At 45.1% G+C, this 15,664-nt stretch overlaps 1 long non-coding RNA gene across 2 annotated transcripts; it reads right to left on the reverse strand.

The window, feature by feature from the left end:
• Positions 1-1,772: 1,772 nt before the first annotated feature.
• LOC112959769 lies at positions 1,773-14,440 on the reverse strand. Of its 2 annotated transcripts, none has more exons than XR_003251667.1 (3): positions 14,395-14,440; positions 9,326-9,425; positions 1,773-1,787 (listed from the first exon to the last, which is right to left on the reverse strand). It is a non-coding gene; the product is annotated as an uncharacterized LOC112959769 (long non-coding RNA). The 2 variants fall into 2 exon arrangements; XR_003251666.1 differs by lacking the exon at positions 1,773-1,787 and adding an exon at positions 9,169-9,217.
• Between the last annotated feature and the right edge of the window lie 1,224 nt (positions 14,441-15,664).

Here is a 15,664-nt window from a genome sequence, read left to right on the forward strand (position 1 = left end):
CCTCCCTCCCTTTCTTCTTTCCCTCCCTCCCTTCTTCTTTCCCTCCTTCCCTTCTTCCCTTTCTCCCTCCCTTCCTCCTTCCACCTCACTTGCTTCAGATGCTCTGAGCTCAACTTGCAGCCATCATTTCTGTCCTTCTGTGCCATTGCCCCCCTCTTGCTGCTTTTCATTTCAGGCCTCTAATTTACCCATATCGAGTTACATTATCCAGAAGAAAAATGCCCACGTAGTTAAAGCTCTGGGTCTGAGAGATACGGGTTTAATTCCCAGTCCTGCCACACTCTGTTTGTACAGTAAGGTGCTTTGATATGACAGCAGTGAGTCCCATAGAAAATCCCTCCTAGGCTTATTTATAGAACTGTGGAATGGTGCAGTGCATTTGAACATCTTTTTGCTACAGGTGCAGAGATGCCAAATCCCACATTTTCCTAGGTCGTGTATCTTCTTCTGGGGAGTTTAGAAACCTCAGCATCCCCCCCAGCCCAGCACTGCCTTGTTGCTGCCATAAATCCCAGCTCCCCTGGGCTGCAGGAAGCCTTTTAGAGTTCTTTTAAATGGCATTACCTTGTCCTTGTGTACTTCTGATCCAAAGCACAAGAGAAAGCTGGGAGAGAGAAATGAGCATTTTAGCTGGGTGACGTGGCAGTTCATAAGCAAGGCAGCTTATACACAGGTTTGCACAGTAAAGAAATTGGCTACTGGGAAGAATATTTACAGGAATCTTTCCCTAGCTCTGGAATTAGACAAAATAATCCTGCTAAATTAAACAAAAGTGATAATAATATAGGAGAGCGCTTCTTAAATGTAACAGATTCCATCCTCGCCAGCAACATAGAACTCAATGTTTTCAACACATGTATAATGCATTTTTAATGTAAACAGCAGGAGGCACAACTCCTGCATAGGATGTGAAATAGAGAAACTGTTCAGGAAGGGAGCTGGGGAAATTGCTAACACCGCACACAGAAGGAAACTTTCTTGAAATCCTGAGCTCTGTCTGCAGGGCATTACAGCATCAATACCATTATCACCACACACCACGGACAGCTTATTGCTATTAATTATGTTAGCAAAATAAAGGATCTTCTCTGGCTGGACTGGCTGGACAATGTTAAGCCATGCTGGAAAAGCTGGATAAGCCTCATTAAGGAGAATTTGGCACTGGGGGAGACAACAATGCAGCGCTTGCAGAGTTCAGGGTATTTCAGAGGCAAAAATGGTCCCTGATAATGGATTTCTTGGGAGTGAGGACATGACTGGGCATCCTGCTCACCCTGCAGGCACGTGGCCACCGAGGATGGAGGTCTGCATGGAGAGAGGCCTCCACTCACGCTGCAAAGGTTGCTGCATTGCAGCCCGGGCGTCACGAGTCTCTGCCCCTTGGTTTGGGGTTCACAGGTTGAAAAGCCCTGGGAAAAGCCCACACAGAGGGGTGGAGAGCCCTGGGCTGTTAGGAGCAGTTCAGGGTCCACGTCGCTGCCTGGGCTGAGCGGTTGTCCGAGCCCCAGCTCCGACGGGGGAAGGAGCAGGTTTATTCTGCATGCAGACAAGCGTGAGCCGGGAGCGACGGCAAGGACATTGTAGGGACAGGGCTAGAATTTCAAATGCTAAACACAGATGGCACAAAACGACTCCCCGAAAGGAGGTGAAATGCAAAGTGGGGACAACAGCGAGGGGCTGCGTTTCAGCAGGAGGCACAGTCCGCACAAACTCCACACGGGAATGAACGGCGGCATCTTCTCCAGAAAGGTGCTGGGATGACAGCAGATTCAGGACACGGGTGCTACCTGTTATGAAAAGACACAAGTCCTTGAGCTCTGTGCCTTTCAAGGAAGGGTCTCTCCCTTTACTGAGCTTAAGAAGAAACGGCAGAGGAAGAACTTTAGCCCTGTCTCTCCCCTAGCTTAACGGCTAAGTCTTTAAGGCCTTTAAAAGATAACCTCCAGGAGGAGGGGAACAGTCTGTTCTCCTCGGCTGTAGCAGACAGGACAAGATGTCAGGGGTTTAAATTGCACTTACGGCAATCCAGGTTAGACACAAAAGAGAAGTTTCTAACAGAGCCTCTGGAGCAGATAACATTGGGCACTGGGGAGCCTCCATGCCAAGAGGCTTAGCAGCATAAGAACCATAAACTTTCCTCTCCTGCTAGCAGGCAGATTTTTCTTTCTGTTGTATCAGAAATGTGAGTGAGAGGAAAGCAGGAGTTTCACCCATCCCTGGCGACTGCCGCTGGTTCGGGTTCCCCTCAAGCGTTTTCCCTAGCTCAGCGGAGGCACGGCCAGCTCATCGTCCTGTGTAACTCATGCTGCTCTGAATACTGCAAAAAGATGTAAGCGATGCTATTTCTGAAGGCAATATTAAACATAAATAGACATGGCAAGACGCCAGTTTCAAAACATAACTGTTTCCAATCGAGCTGGGAGAGCCGTTCAAAGAGTCTTTTGAAAAATCCATTAAGGCTCCATCAGAACAAGGAGCTTTTCATGACGACAGGCACATAGGTGCCTTCTTCAGCTCATTCATCAAAATAGAAAAATCAGGCGCATTTTCTCCTCATTTTCCTTCATTCAGATTCAGCCCCTCCAGGAAAAAAGTCATTAAAGTTTCCGTCACGGGGAAGAAGGCAGCACCACTTCAAGATTTAACAGGTCTTCTACTGATGAGGCTTAAATCCGCTGCCCTCGCTGGGATCCTCGGCTGGGCTGCGCTGCTGCTGGCGTCGCAGGGACTTAGGAGGCAAGCAGAGAACTCACCAGACCGCGACCCTCATTTGGCATTCAGAGCTTAAACGTGTGGAGGCCTTTCAAGGATGAAAAGCCCAGGCTTTCGCTTCTCCACCAGGGGAGAACACCTCTGGGTCTTCATAATAGCAGCGCCTGCTTCATCATTTCAATTTCTGCATGAGTCAGAGCTCCCCTCGTGTACTTTTCCCTTCCTGTTCTGCCTCCGAGATAAGATTTCACCGTGTCCCAGAGCAGAGATTTGAGAAACCTCAGGCAATGGATTCATGTCCAGAAAAAAATGAATCTTACCTATGACAAAAAGGAAAAAGGAAGAAAAAAGGGAAAAATGTGGTTTGTATTAAGACTGTTAAGAGACCAGAGTGGTGCTTCCTAAGGATTCCCTAGGATGTGAAATACCGATTCATGTGCACATGATGTGAAACATGAATAGGCCAGGATTTTGACTCATCTTTCAACAAAAAAACAAGTGAAGAGCTTCAGTGGAGAACACAAGAAGCAATTTCAAGGGGGAAAAGGAAAATCTTTCATCTTAGTCTGGATGTGCCTCCAGCCAGAGCTGAGGGACAGAAATACAGTTGGGAAGTGCCAAGATCCGGAGAAGGAAGTTGCGGGTGCCTGTGGCCGGCTTGGACACAGACCAGATGAAAGCGCTGGGTCCCCACATTCAACCCTTTCCCAGTCATGAATCCAACAATTGTTGCAAATTCGTCCATATAAGCGAGGACCTTGGACACGAAAGGAACAACAACGTGTTTCAGCTGCAGACCCCCAAGCACTGGGCAGTGCTAATCAACTCACTCAGTGCCTTTGGCCCTGAGGTACTTTTAAAAGACTGTTTTAAGAGACAGGATACGTGCCAAACTGTTCAGAAAGCCACCAGAAATGGTCGTTTTGTTGTTCAGAACATCCTTGCTCCACAGGCTTGCAAGGGAGTTGAGCACTGGGGAGAAGATGCCCTCCACAGGCCAAGTCCTTGGGTTGTCCCTGGCCAGACAGCACCAGTGCCCACAGCCTGCCTGCCAGCACGATGTTCTGCAGCATTTGTGCCCAAGCATGAGGACAAACTAAAGCCATTTTTGGTGCCTTCTCTATTTACAGCTGCAGCACAGTTACATCCATCAAGTGGGAAGAGGAGTTCGGTTATCACTGTCACATCCTGGACGGAGGCTGGGCCGACTCAATTAGAAGACATAGAGGAGTATTGATTAATGCCAAGCATAAATCGTCTTTCTCTCAACGACGTGGTACGCTGGTGGCTTATTTGCCCGCTTCAGGTTATTCTTAATTTCAAACAAACATGATCCTTGCTGTTCCAAGTGTACAATACAAACTGACAATATACTACTGCTTGTATTACTGCAGTCCCTTCCAGCCTCTGATGAGTTGGTAATTCAGGCATCTGATTATCTCATTTTATATGCTTAGTGCTTGTGGATTGCACACTCTTTGAAAATGTATTTCTCGTTTGTGTTCAAAGGCAAGCCATCTCACAGTAGCAGGCTGCCCTATAGATTTTTCCTGCTTTTCAGTTCCATCATAGAGGAGACCTGTTGTACTCCAAGGATCTTGTCCTACAACAGCAGCCATCAGTTGTTTATCCCATTCCCGGTGACAGCAGATTTCTCCAAGAGAAATCCCTTCTCTGATGACAGGGAGAATTGGTTCAGAATGGCCAGCAGAGCTGGAGAGCTTCCTGCCTCCATTTGCCTGGAAAACACAGCTAAAACACAGCCCTGGGCAAGGAATGGATGTAGAAAGTCTTGGTTGGAGTCTAGGGTAAATTGAAGAAAGTGCCAGATTGAAGATCTGCTGCTTGAGGTGAGAACACATCACTACCTTTGGAAATCAGGCCACCTGAGTGCCTTCCTATAACTTCATAAGCTTCAGCAGGGTGTCCCATAGCTGAAAACAGAGATCTCAAGGTCCTATATCTGAACCAGAACTCCAGAACAGGGCAGCTTTCTGCACAGACACTGCCATTCTCTTCTGCTGGTGCAATCTGAGAGCCCAGCTTCTCCCCTACTTGCAGTTTTGGGCACAGAACCAGTAAAATGCACCAACTGCACTGAATAAAGCTGGACTCAGAGGTCCCATGATCTTACTAGAAGATATTAAAATTCTCCATCTTCCTCTTGCCTGATGGAGGAGGGATAAACTGTGCTTGGGCCAGTTAGAAATTAAACCATTTCAAGTGCACAACATCTATTGCTCTCCTTGGGGATGACTCAGGATGTGAGCTACATAGCTCTGGTGGGATGGCACTGGAGAGGACAGCAGGGCCAGCACTTCAGCTCTGTATTTATGGGTATCATCAGAAGAGCTTTATTGGATACATATTTTGCATCACTCTCTCTGGAGGATCCAGCTGACTTTTGCAATACTTTTGTTCTCTTGCTTCCAGTGGCATGAGATTGAATGTGTGTGTGTGAGTGTGTTTGCATGTATATGTGTGCATTTACATGTATATTATATGGGAAAGGTTTTGATAAGGCTCCCTCAAAGCCTTATCAAGAAGAAAGAAATGGGAGGGTGCCTTCCACTTGACACAACTCACCTTGTCTTCAAGATACCTGTGACCCAAACCCCCAGCTTTGGGTAGAGCCCCTCCACTGCTGCTTTCAACCTGTTAAAATTAGATATTTCCTCTCCTCACCTTCACACACGTCACTATCTCCTCCCTTTGAGCTCAAGATTTCTCTCCAAAGCTCACCATGGCCATTCTTCAGAGAACGTTTTGCAGGATAAACTTGCTTCCCATCCTGCAGGGGAGATCTTGTGCCTTCCTGCCTTTGAGACCTCGAGCAGCCTTCCTCTTCTAAGAAGTTGCCTCTTGGCTGAAGACCAAACCTTGGTGCAACCAAAGGTACAAGACAAAGCAAGAAGAACATGGAGAAGCGTGAGAATTGCTCATCTCTCATCCCTGAAGCCACACAGAGTCTTAGGAAGGGAACATGGAGCTCCAACCTTGGATCCAAGGACAAATGGGCTGGACTGAATCCTCTCCTTTTACCTGTTACTGTATCGTGCTTCCCTCTTCTAAAGGAGAAGGACATTTTGCAAGTTTTCCCAAAACTGGCACATCCCATAGGTGGTTTAGGTGAATCAAATCTTTTCATTGCCACTTTGTAAAATAAAGCGTGGATGAAAAAATGACATGGAAACTGCAGCTTTGTTCCAAGAGTCATCAAAGCAGGACACTGCAATCTTAAAGTTACTTTTAAAAGGTGAGTGATCAAAACAATAGAGTCTGCTATGTCAAAATGAGACTTCCAACAGAAATCTCTGACAGTTTCTCTTAGTAGCTCTTCACTGCACCATCCCCAGAAGGACAAGTCCTAATGGCAGCATGATAGGATCATCTGGGCATTTTCACGTCCTGCATTGCCTCTGATGGTGGAGGCTAAAGGCCATGTAAGGCCTCTCTTTTTCTATTCCTCTACCACCTGTGAGACTTTTAGTCTTTTGCTCAAAGGTTGGGGGCATGCAGAGTATGTGTGTGAAAGGCACAACACTGCAGATCTCACAGCTGCACCATCGCTACCTGCAGTAACCCAGTTTTGGGCCTTTATTGACACAGATGGCCCCAAAACAGCACAGGGACATGAAGGAAAGCGAGTCTGACGTGAAGGTTGTGCTACATGTTGTGGTCCATCCATATTCATAAGGCCAACGTGCATCTGTTTGCTGATGCACATGCATATAGCAGATATTGAGATATGATGGCTTATGCTTATGCACTTGTCAGCATGGCATGGAGATGGTGGCACACAGCAGAAATATAGATAGGAAATGAGATTTGGAGCATGATACCGTGATCTCTCGCTGCTTGAGATAGTACGTGCTGAACCACGTCCACACGCCGAGGATGGTACAGACCTGAACAGAGGATAATGAATGCCCTTCTTCATCACGCAGGTGTCACTTCTCCTGACTCAGATTCAATTACACTCGTGGAGCTGATTGCAGATTTCAGCCTCCTCTTGCATATCAAGAGCATATTCAATGTTCCCGGGACTCGATGAAATAAAATGTCACCACGTGGTCTTCCTTAGAGCCCTGAGCCTGGTTTGTTCCCAGTGGAATTACACAAAGAATAAATTTGGCCCGTTTTGTCAGGAGCAGGGATATCTGCAGAATAGTGTGTTCAATCCTTTATGTCAGGCCATCTATCTCTCCTCAGCAAAATGCATCTGTGATTACTTCTCTGTTTGCTGCTGCTTTTTTTTTTAATATGAAATTATACAATATCCCTCAAATAGAAGGAGAGGGAAATGAAAATGTTTAATTTAAAAGTTTATCTTGTCAAAGCAAAGTTAAGGAAAGCGTTGAGCATCTCAGATGCTGGTTAATCTATAAATGAAAAACAATGAATACAGGGAGAAGAAATATTAAGTGAATTCTCGGGGGAATCATATTTTGGCTCATATACGATACACTGTAGCAGAGGAATGGGTAGGCTGGGCTGAGGAAGATGGGATAATCAGAGGCTTCCATGGAAGCTGAGGGAAATCTGAGACATTTCTGTCATCAGGTAAGATGGAGAAGAGCTCCACACCAAACAGTCTAGGTCAAATTCATGCACACACATCCATAACAGTAATGACAAATGATCACCTGCCTGGTGACAAAGGTGACATATCTGCCTTGTAGGCCAGGTCTATCCAGCTTCTGTGTCACCGTTGAGATCCTTGTCGTTCTGTTGTATAGATAAGCACTCTTACGTATTTATCTTATGTGTAGACAAAATCTCTTTCTCAAAAGCTCTGACTCGGCTTCCAAGCCAACACCAAATACACTCCTGCAAAGAATGCTGAGTTGTAATGCAGGTCCCAGCTGGTTTGGGAGCATTATTCTGTTGGAAACCATATTTCACACTCTGTAACTGTGAAAGGGGCTTCTGAAGAGAGCCAAAGATGTGAGAACATTTCTCACTCCTTGAAAGTTAATGGTTGCTCTTCAAAAAAAAACGGCTTACAACTTAATTGAAAAATGGAGAGCAAGAGAACAAGCAGTGGATCAGTGCTGCTGTTAATCATCAAAGCTTTCATTGGGTATCACCTAGATACCAGCCATAACACATACTAGAGAACTGTGTGTAGAAACATATAGAGGGGTGAAGAAATAAGGAAGGGGTTCGTCTCACTTGCTCAGAGTTAACTGCCTGACATAAGCAGCAATTCCACCTTTATGTGGCAGCAGGAGCTTGGCTTGGCCCAGTGCCTTCTCCGTATTGAACATTTTTCCTGGCTTCCAATCTTTAGGACCTTTCGTCAACCAGCATTGCTTCAGGCTCCTATTTGTAATGTTTGCATGATATATCAGGAAACATCTAATCACAGCATGTCTAAAAAGAGACATCAGTCTATGGCAGAGAATCCTCACTGGGAAACTATTTGCTGTGCTCCAGGCTGTGAAGGGGAGATCTGTTACCCATTCAAGAGCTGCCCAGTTCAAAAACTGCTGAAGCCAAAAGCAAATTTTTTTCTCTGAGTCAACCTTGAACCAAAGTCCCAGCCAATACCAGGGAGCCCTATTCTGTGAGAAGAGCCTCTTTTCAGATAAGACTTTCATCCAAGGTTATCCGAACACTTGCAATCAAGCGGCATTTTGTGCTAACATTAATCCTGGTGTCCTGGCCACATTCCAGCTTGAGTAGCAACGCTCTGCCAACCTAAAATCCTCCAGAGACTTCAGCAGGATGCGATTTGCTTCTTCCTTCTTGTCTTCCATTTCTGAATAATTAATTCTGGACAGGGTAAAAGACTGAGTTTGTCCCACCCCAGAGATGGCAGCATTTCATTGATGGTTAAAGTGGACCCTGAAGTTCTCTGAGACCAAAATACAGGGTGATGCTGCATTATTAATAAAAAACCTACTTTTTAAATATACTTGTGCTTTATAAACGCTAATAACTTAAAAAACAGAGCAGGAATACTACTGAGAACCCTGAGTACGATTATTGGCAATCCCAGCAATCAGAGAAGTGTATTTTAAGTTGCAATCAATACACTTATGACACAAATGAAACAGAGACATTATATAAGGATTTCTTCCACTGGAGAGAGCCTTGACAGCCAGTTATTGCAGTGAGGAAAGGAAGCCATCCAGATGGACTCTCCATCACACTAATGAAGCCGTCTCATAACTGTAACAGAGACCTCATGTATCTGCTGTGACACTTAGCAAATCCGGGCATGAATAAATAACCAAAGTCCAATTGAATTAACCTCCAGCTGATCGGCACTACTAAACAAATTATCCTAAACTCTGAACAAGATTAGAAGGACTGGCACAGGCCAGAATCATGTGGTAGGAGTGTTAATTCAGTTTAACAAGTTTAAACCTAATCCCCCAGTGTTCTCCTCTGATCTCAGGGTTTCAGGGCAAAGTGGTTCCAAAAAGCTCTTGGAGAAGCCCGGGAAGGAAGCTTAGATCAAGCTAAGAGCAACAACAGGAGCTCAGCCTAGAGTTGCCTAGAGAAATAAAAGAGGAATTGTAAGTAAAGTGCAGAGGATGGCCTACGCAGGACATCACTTTCAGAGATAGAAGAGAGAGCAGGAAAATGACATTGATTTCCTTACGGGATATTCAAATGTTAGTTCCAAGATGGAGCTTAAAAACTTCATGATTTGTCCACTTGATGATCATCTCTTTTTTTGGGTAGAAATAGCAGATAAGCACCTGAAAAAAAAAAATAAAAGGAAATGCTTTATTTCAATGTCATTTATTTGAATGCCATTTTCCTTAGTATATAATTGTATTTTTCTCCTAAAAGTATATTTGCATTGCCCATCAAATGTACAATTCAATTATCACAAACTTCAGTTCATTACTTAGAATGGTGCTTACAAACAATTTCAGTACTTTTTCATTTTTTATGTTGGTTCACAAAATTCTTTATGCATTCATTTGAAATTAACTTTAATTTAAACCTCAACTTTAACCAACTCAACATTTTTTAGACTTCTGAAATGTTAAACCTGCCTCCAGAAGAAAATATTTATTCTATTACTCTCTAGAGACAGGAACAGACCTAGTGAATTCTGCTAGTTTTAAGCAATGGAGATAACTAGGATTTGCAGATAAACACTGAAATATTTCTAATTGCAAATTCCTGGAGTATGTATGCAAGGTTCTCAAATCTTTCGAATTTCTACTCTTTATCAATCTGTTTCCAGTCCTGGAAATGTCATTACATCCTCTATATAAGTTCCTCAGTAAGGCTTCCAGTTTCCTAAAATCTCAGATTTCTCGGAGACAGTAACTGAATCAGGTTAGCGTAGGCAGATGAAGAGAGGGATCCCAGAACTTGTACGTAATGCTGGAGGAGATCCATCTCTTTACATTCTTTTGCCTTGTCATGGTGCGTCTTTATGCAGGCCTGGCATGTTTGCTCAATACGTTGCTCATTCTTTGCCGTGATTTACAACATAATTAATGTTTAATGTTCTAAACCTCAGCACTGGAGAGTATTTTAATTTTGATTAGATGACAAAAAAAAAATCAATGTACTGTGTATTCAGATTTCAGGCATTTTGACTATGCCCTTCTTCAACAGCAGTGGAGAACTTAAAAATCAGACTGGGGCAATCTTCACCTAATATTCAAAAGTGATTTCTAACACCCCAAATCCTTTTTCTACTGTTTCATTTGCAAAGCAAAGAGACTCCCACTTCACTAGCAGTTGCCTGAATGTTCCCACATATTTAAACTGGGCAAAACGATTATCTCCTGTAATTGTGAAACTTCTGTTCCACAAGCCTCAAAATCAAATTGTGACTTTTCTACTGCATACTTAGATGTTATTTATGCCATATAGGAATTAAAAGCAAATATTTATTCTCATTTTCCACTGCGTGCATTGATATCTCCCAACGTTATCAGTAGCATTATCAACTGCAAATGATGATACATTGTCAAAGTTGAAAATATTTGATTGTATGTATCCTACATTTCCAAATATTCCCTGTGCAACCTCATAACTGTCTGGCACATAATGAGACAATGGATTTTTCCCCTTTCAAGTGTATAATAATGAGCAACTATTAGAAACACTTTATTATTTCCAGACTTTTAGGGATCAGTGGCTATGGAGAAAATATGCCCTTTTCAACTAAGTTCTTAATTGTTTTCTCAGTTGAAAGAAGAGCTAATATATTGCTGCCAGTGCACAAAACATTTGTCTCATCAAGACACATCATTTTTACTACGGGTGAATTCTAGAAAACAACACTATTTAATTGGATGTCAGACTCAAGTGATTTATACACCTGACTACACTATTAGTATCATACTAATACCTCGATTTTCTCTTGCTGCTTCTGCAACAGCTCTGTTCTCCTTTTCTGTATTTTCACACATCTGGGCAGCAAGAGGAATATGAATTCTGCTCTTGGAAGCTATGCTACAATTATTTTTATGATCCACTCCATTTGCACGCTGTCTTTCATCTGACAGACCACCACAAGCAGCTGAGAAATCCCTGCATAAACTACAGTGAGCTTTATGGTGATTACTGCTGTCTTTTCTGATCCGTGGAAAATAATTTCTTCAGCCGTTCCAGAAATGTGGCCCCTTTGCTGTTCTTTGGGTGGATCTGGTGATGGACGATACCGTCCACAGGTGCTGCCATGGTCGTGATCAATGCAGAGCTGTTACTTGACACACAAAAATTATGTCAACGGGCCTCAGATTCAGTCTTGGATCGTGCTGATTCTCTCTGCTCTGTACCCTCTGGCTACGGTGCCCAGGACAGCCAGCTGTTATCTTATGATAAATATCAAGGCTAAAATTATCATTAGACTGCAACAAATTGAGTTCACGTAATCCTGACTCTTCTAGCTGCCTGGTGCTTTTTTAGGTAGACTGGAGCTATTCTGGAGATGTATTTCACATACTTCAAAAAATGTAATTTTCCTTTCAGTGACCGTTGAAATCATTTTCGGATACCTTTTGCTGAGAAATACAGGATCTACTGGTTTCAAAGGCACCGAGTATAAGTAAACTACATATAGATCAAACACGTAGGAAATTGTTTTCAGCAGAGCCCCTGCCTATGTGTGACTCGTCTCCCTTCCGCCAGGTTCTGCAATCCCAGCAGCAGCCCCTCCTGAAACCGCCCCTGCACCCCAGCAGCCCATTTCTCATCCCATCCTCCTTCCCCTCTCTGCACAGCAGCTCGGAAAGCACAAGTGACACAGCACAACAAAGCATTGTAAGGGCTGGAGTACTCCTCTATTTATAGACTGCTAGAACTGAAGGAAAATTTCCAAAGAGCTCTAGTCAAATTACTACTTAGACGCTTCCAGGCCCAGCCAGAACACGCTGGATCACTGCCGGGTTTCAAAACTCTACCCTGTGCCTCAAGCTTCTGCAGGAAAATATCCTAGTGACCACACAAGGGTACTTCTTATTTGCACAGGCAATAACAGCCATTCCCATATCCTTTCCTCACCGAGTTGCAAATGCAGGAAAATGAGACAACAGCGTGATTCAACAGTCTCGGGCACGCAATCACATCCAGGATCTCAATTTCCGATGTGCACCTAAGGGCAGGCTGAAGACTGTATAGAAATGGAACAATTTGGGTTTTGAGCTTTGTATTTAGTTCTCGTCAAAAGACTTTTGTTGTTGCTGTTGTTTGTTTGTTTCAAGCTGAATTCTACTCTGAAAACAAGGTTTAATCAACAGAAAAAAAATTGCCTGGAGTAGGCCTGCAATGCCTGATGGATTGGCTTAGCTTCCTAAAGCAACAAATGGATGAAATAGATGCCCCATACAACAAAAGATATGTGAATAACTTAAGGACAGAACAAAGTTCTTAGACTCCTCTCTTAGAATAAGAAATGATATTATTCATTAACCTAGGGAGCACAGAAGATGTCCCAATTCACAAAAGAGCAAGAAGCCCCTCAGCTTCCCTCCAAATGTGAGCATATCTAGGGAAAGCCTCAGAGCTTTAACTCTCAAATCTTTTCCCAGTCACCCAGTCCTGGATGTGTCCAGCCCCTCAGCTGCTCGCTCTGACCTCAGGCTTCCCTGGAAGCCCATTTCACTGGAAATTCACGGATTTCACTGGAAGCCCATTTCACGGCTTGCTTTCTGTCCATGCGCAGAAATTGTTCACTTTTGGTCCTGCCTGGCAGCCCCAGACCTGCGTCCAGCACAAATCTCCCTAGAATCCAGAAACCAGGATTGGTTTCCAGCAGCTGGATGCTGCCCCGGCAGGCTCGGCTCCTGCCTGGAGATCCAGGTCCAAGGCTGCAGTGCCAAAGCAGCTCCCCGCAGCGCGCCGGGGCCACCAGAGTGCCGGGCTGGAGCTGAACCTCGGGAACAGCCTCGGATGTGCTCCGTGGCTTCCCTAAGAGCAGTGCGTTCTGAGCACTCTCAGACTCCATCCAAACCCACCGGGAGCTGCTCGAAAACCCCATGGGGTGAATTCCTGGCTCCTCTCCTTCCCCTCCAGACCAGCAGCTCCACGGAGAGAGCGCTGGCCTCGGAAGAGACCCCACACCACCACCGTGCCCTGACCTTGCTGCGGTATCAGGAGGAGGAAGAGCAGCTCTGCTCTCCTCTGGCCAGAGGCAGCTCTGCTTCGCGTAGCCAGTTTACAACGCGGGCCAAAGCAATTCCCCAGCAGCTCCTGCATCAGGGAGCAAACTAATTCCTTTCCTCTCTCCTTGGCTGCGCAGAGCAGAGCCCGGCTGCACCTGAGGTTCCAGCGCGTAGTCTATATTCTGCATCATAAAAGATACAAGAGAGAAATCTAAACTAGAGAAGTAATAACCTGTAAACTAATAAAGCAACCCAGCACTTTGATAGCTAGGCGCTCCCAAGAGCACGGATTATTAATGGATGTCCTGAAACACTGTGTGTCTAGTTTTCCAGAGGAGTGGGAAACATTTCTAATGCTCTGCGGATCTTAAGCATTTTCTCCATAAATTAACTTCAGATAAACACAATTATTGTAAAAAGCAGCCTCCTTTTGGTCTAGGCAAAGGCATTTAAGCATTTTAAAAAGAACAGTACTAAGAAAATGCTCAAATAAATAATAATAAAAGTATAAAACTGCGGTATTTTGGGCTGTTTTCCTTGTCAAAGGATTGGGCAGCACAGTCATTGATTTTCTGCAGTAATTGAGATCATGATGTGCACTCGCCTTACATTTCTACAGCAGTACGTGCATGAGAATGGAAGAAGCAATCCTGGACTCCTGCGGAATCTCCAGCAGGGAGTCCATGGCCTTCAAACTGCTGGTCTCTTTTCTCCCTCTGACCATAAAATGGGATGCATTAATAAATTCGCATGTCTAAAGAGAGCTTAAGAAGCAAAATGCAGTAATGTTTGCTGTGTCATTAGAGATCCGAGGAAAAGCACTATAGATAACTGGCACATGGATGCAGACACTGTCCTTCTCCAGCAGAAAATGACCAGAAACAGGTGGCAAGCAGACAGACCTCCAGGGAAAGGCCCCGTTATCTGCCACGGGGCATTCTTAAATTTCTATGCTCTGCCCAAGTCACATGGACAACAGGAGCCTTCTTAGTAACAGCTCATATACATTTTTAATGTATTTATTTTTGGTGATGAAGACTCAGTGCTCAGTTGCCTCCTGCTGTCTGCCTGATGCAGGCGGTTTGCTGTGCCCTACCTCAGCTCCATGCCAGATTTCCAAGATTTCCAATTGATTGAAGGTGTCAAAAATATCTCTTTGGTCCCATCCTAGGGAACAACACTGAAGTACAAGGCGGCAGAGCTGTTTTCATCTGTGGCTGAACTCGAGGGGACCTTCTTCATCCTCCTGCCATATAAAAAACAGCAAGGTGGTTGGCAAGGATGGCAGGATTAATCTGGCCCTTTGTATGTCTCAAAGCAAAATGATTCTCCAGAGAAGTCACAACAGGAATAAACATCTTTAAGAGCCATGAGGCTTTCATGACTAGAACTGTCATATCTCCGTGCAACAGGCAAAGCCTCACACGATGATGGCAAGAAGGAGCAATGTTGGATTTTCACAGGGCTGGAAAACAGATTTGCCGGGTTGCAAGGAGTGCTGAAAAGGTATCAAGCCTTTCTATTAACCGCAGGAATAACCTGAGCTCTTAAAAGCTTTTCCATGGACCTCTGCTGCTCTCTAATGGTGCCTCACAGCATCCTCCGCACAAAGTTAGCTGCAAGTTTTGAAGCTCCTCATGCAAAACCAAACCAAACTACGCAGTCTTTGAAGGTGATTATCCAGACAACCTAAAATTCAGATTTCTGCAGCCAGCACTGGGACGTTTTAGGTAGGATAAAGTAGAGTTGAACTAATAGAAATGAAGGTTTGGAGTGTATTTATGTCAGGCACGTTATACTTAATATACTTAGTAGTGGCAAAGGTGCAGGAAGACACGCAACTCTTAGGAAATCTTCAGTGCTTTTGATAGTTTGGCCAAAATTACCAAAGAGAGGGAAAAATAAATAAATAATTTTTTTTTAAAAAAAGGCTAAAAGCAAACGAAAACTTTCAGCAAGTTTGCTACAAACCAGGAACAAAAGCTAATGCAGCTATTATTGATAGATATAAGCGTTTTTCCCAGGTTCTTCGCACGTTTGTCACCCACCACAGAGCAGGGGGGCAGCGCCCGGCCACGGCGCTGCGGGGAGCGGCTCGCGGCGGAGCACGGAGCTCCCTGCAGGGCCTCCCTTCTCCCCGGGCACCCTGTCCTCCCCGGGGCGCCCTGTCCTCCCCGGGGCCAGCGCTGCCCGCCCCGCGGCCGGACCCGCGAAGCCGCGGCGCTCCGGGGGCGCGCGGCCGGGCCCCGCCGCCGCCGGGACGCCCTTGCCGCCCGGCCGCGGGGTGGAAGCAGCCGCTGGGGCCCAGGGCCGCCCGAGCAGCCCCCGGGACGGCTGCCTGCAGCCAGGCTGCCCCGGCGGAGCGG

Source organism: Nothoprocta perdicaria, unplaced genomic scaffold (genome assembly GCF_003342845.1).
Source record: "Nothoprocta perdicaria isolate Ctin4 unplaced genomic scaffold, notPer1 scaffold_12, whole genome shotgun sequence".
Classification (NCBI taxonomy): Eukaryota; Metazoa; Chordata; class Aves; order Tinamiformes; family Tinamidae; genus Nothoprocta; species Nothoprocta perdicaria.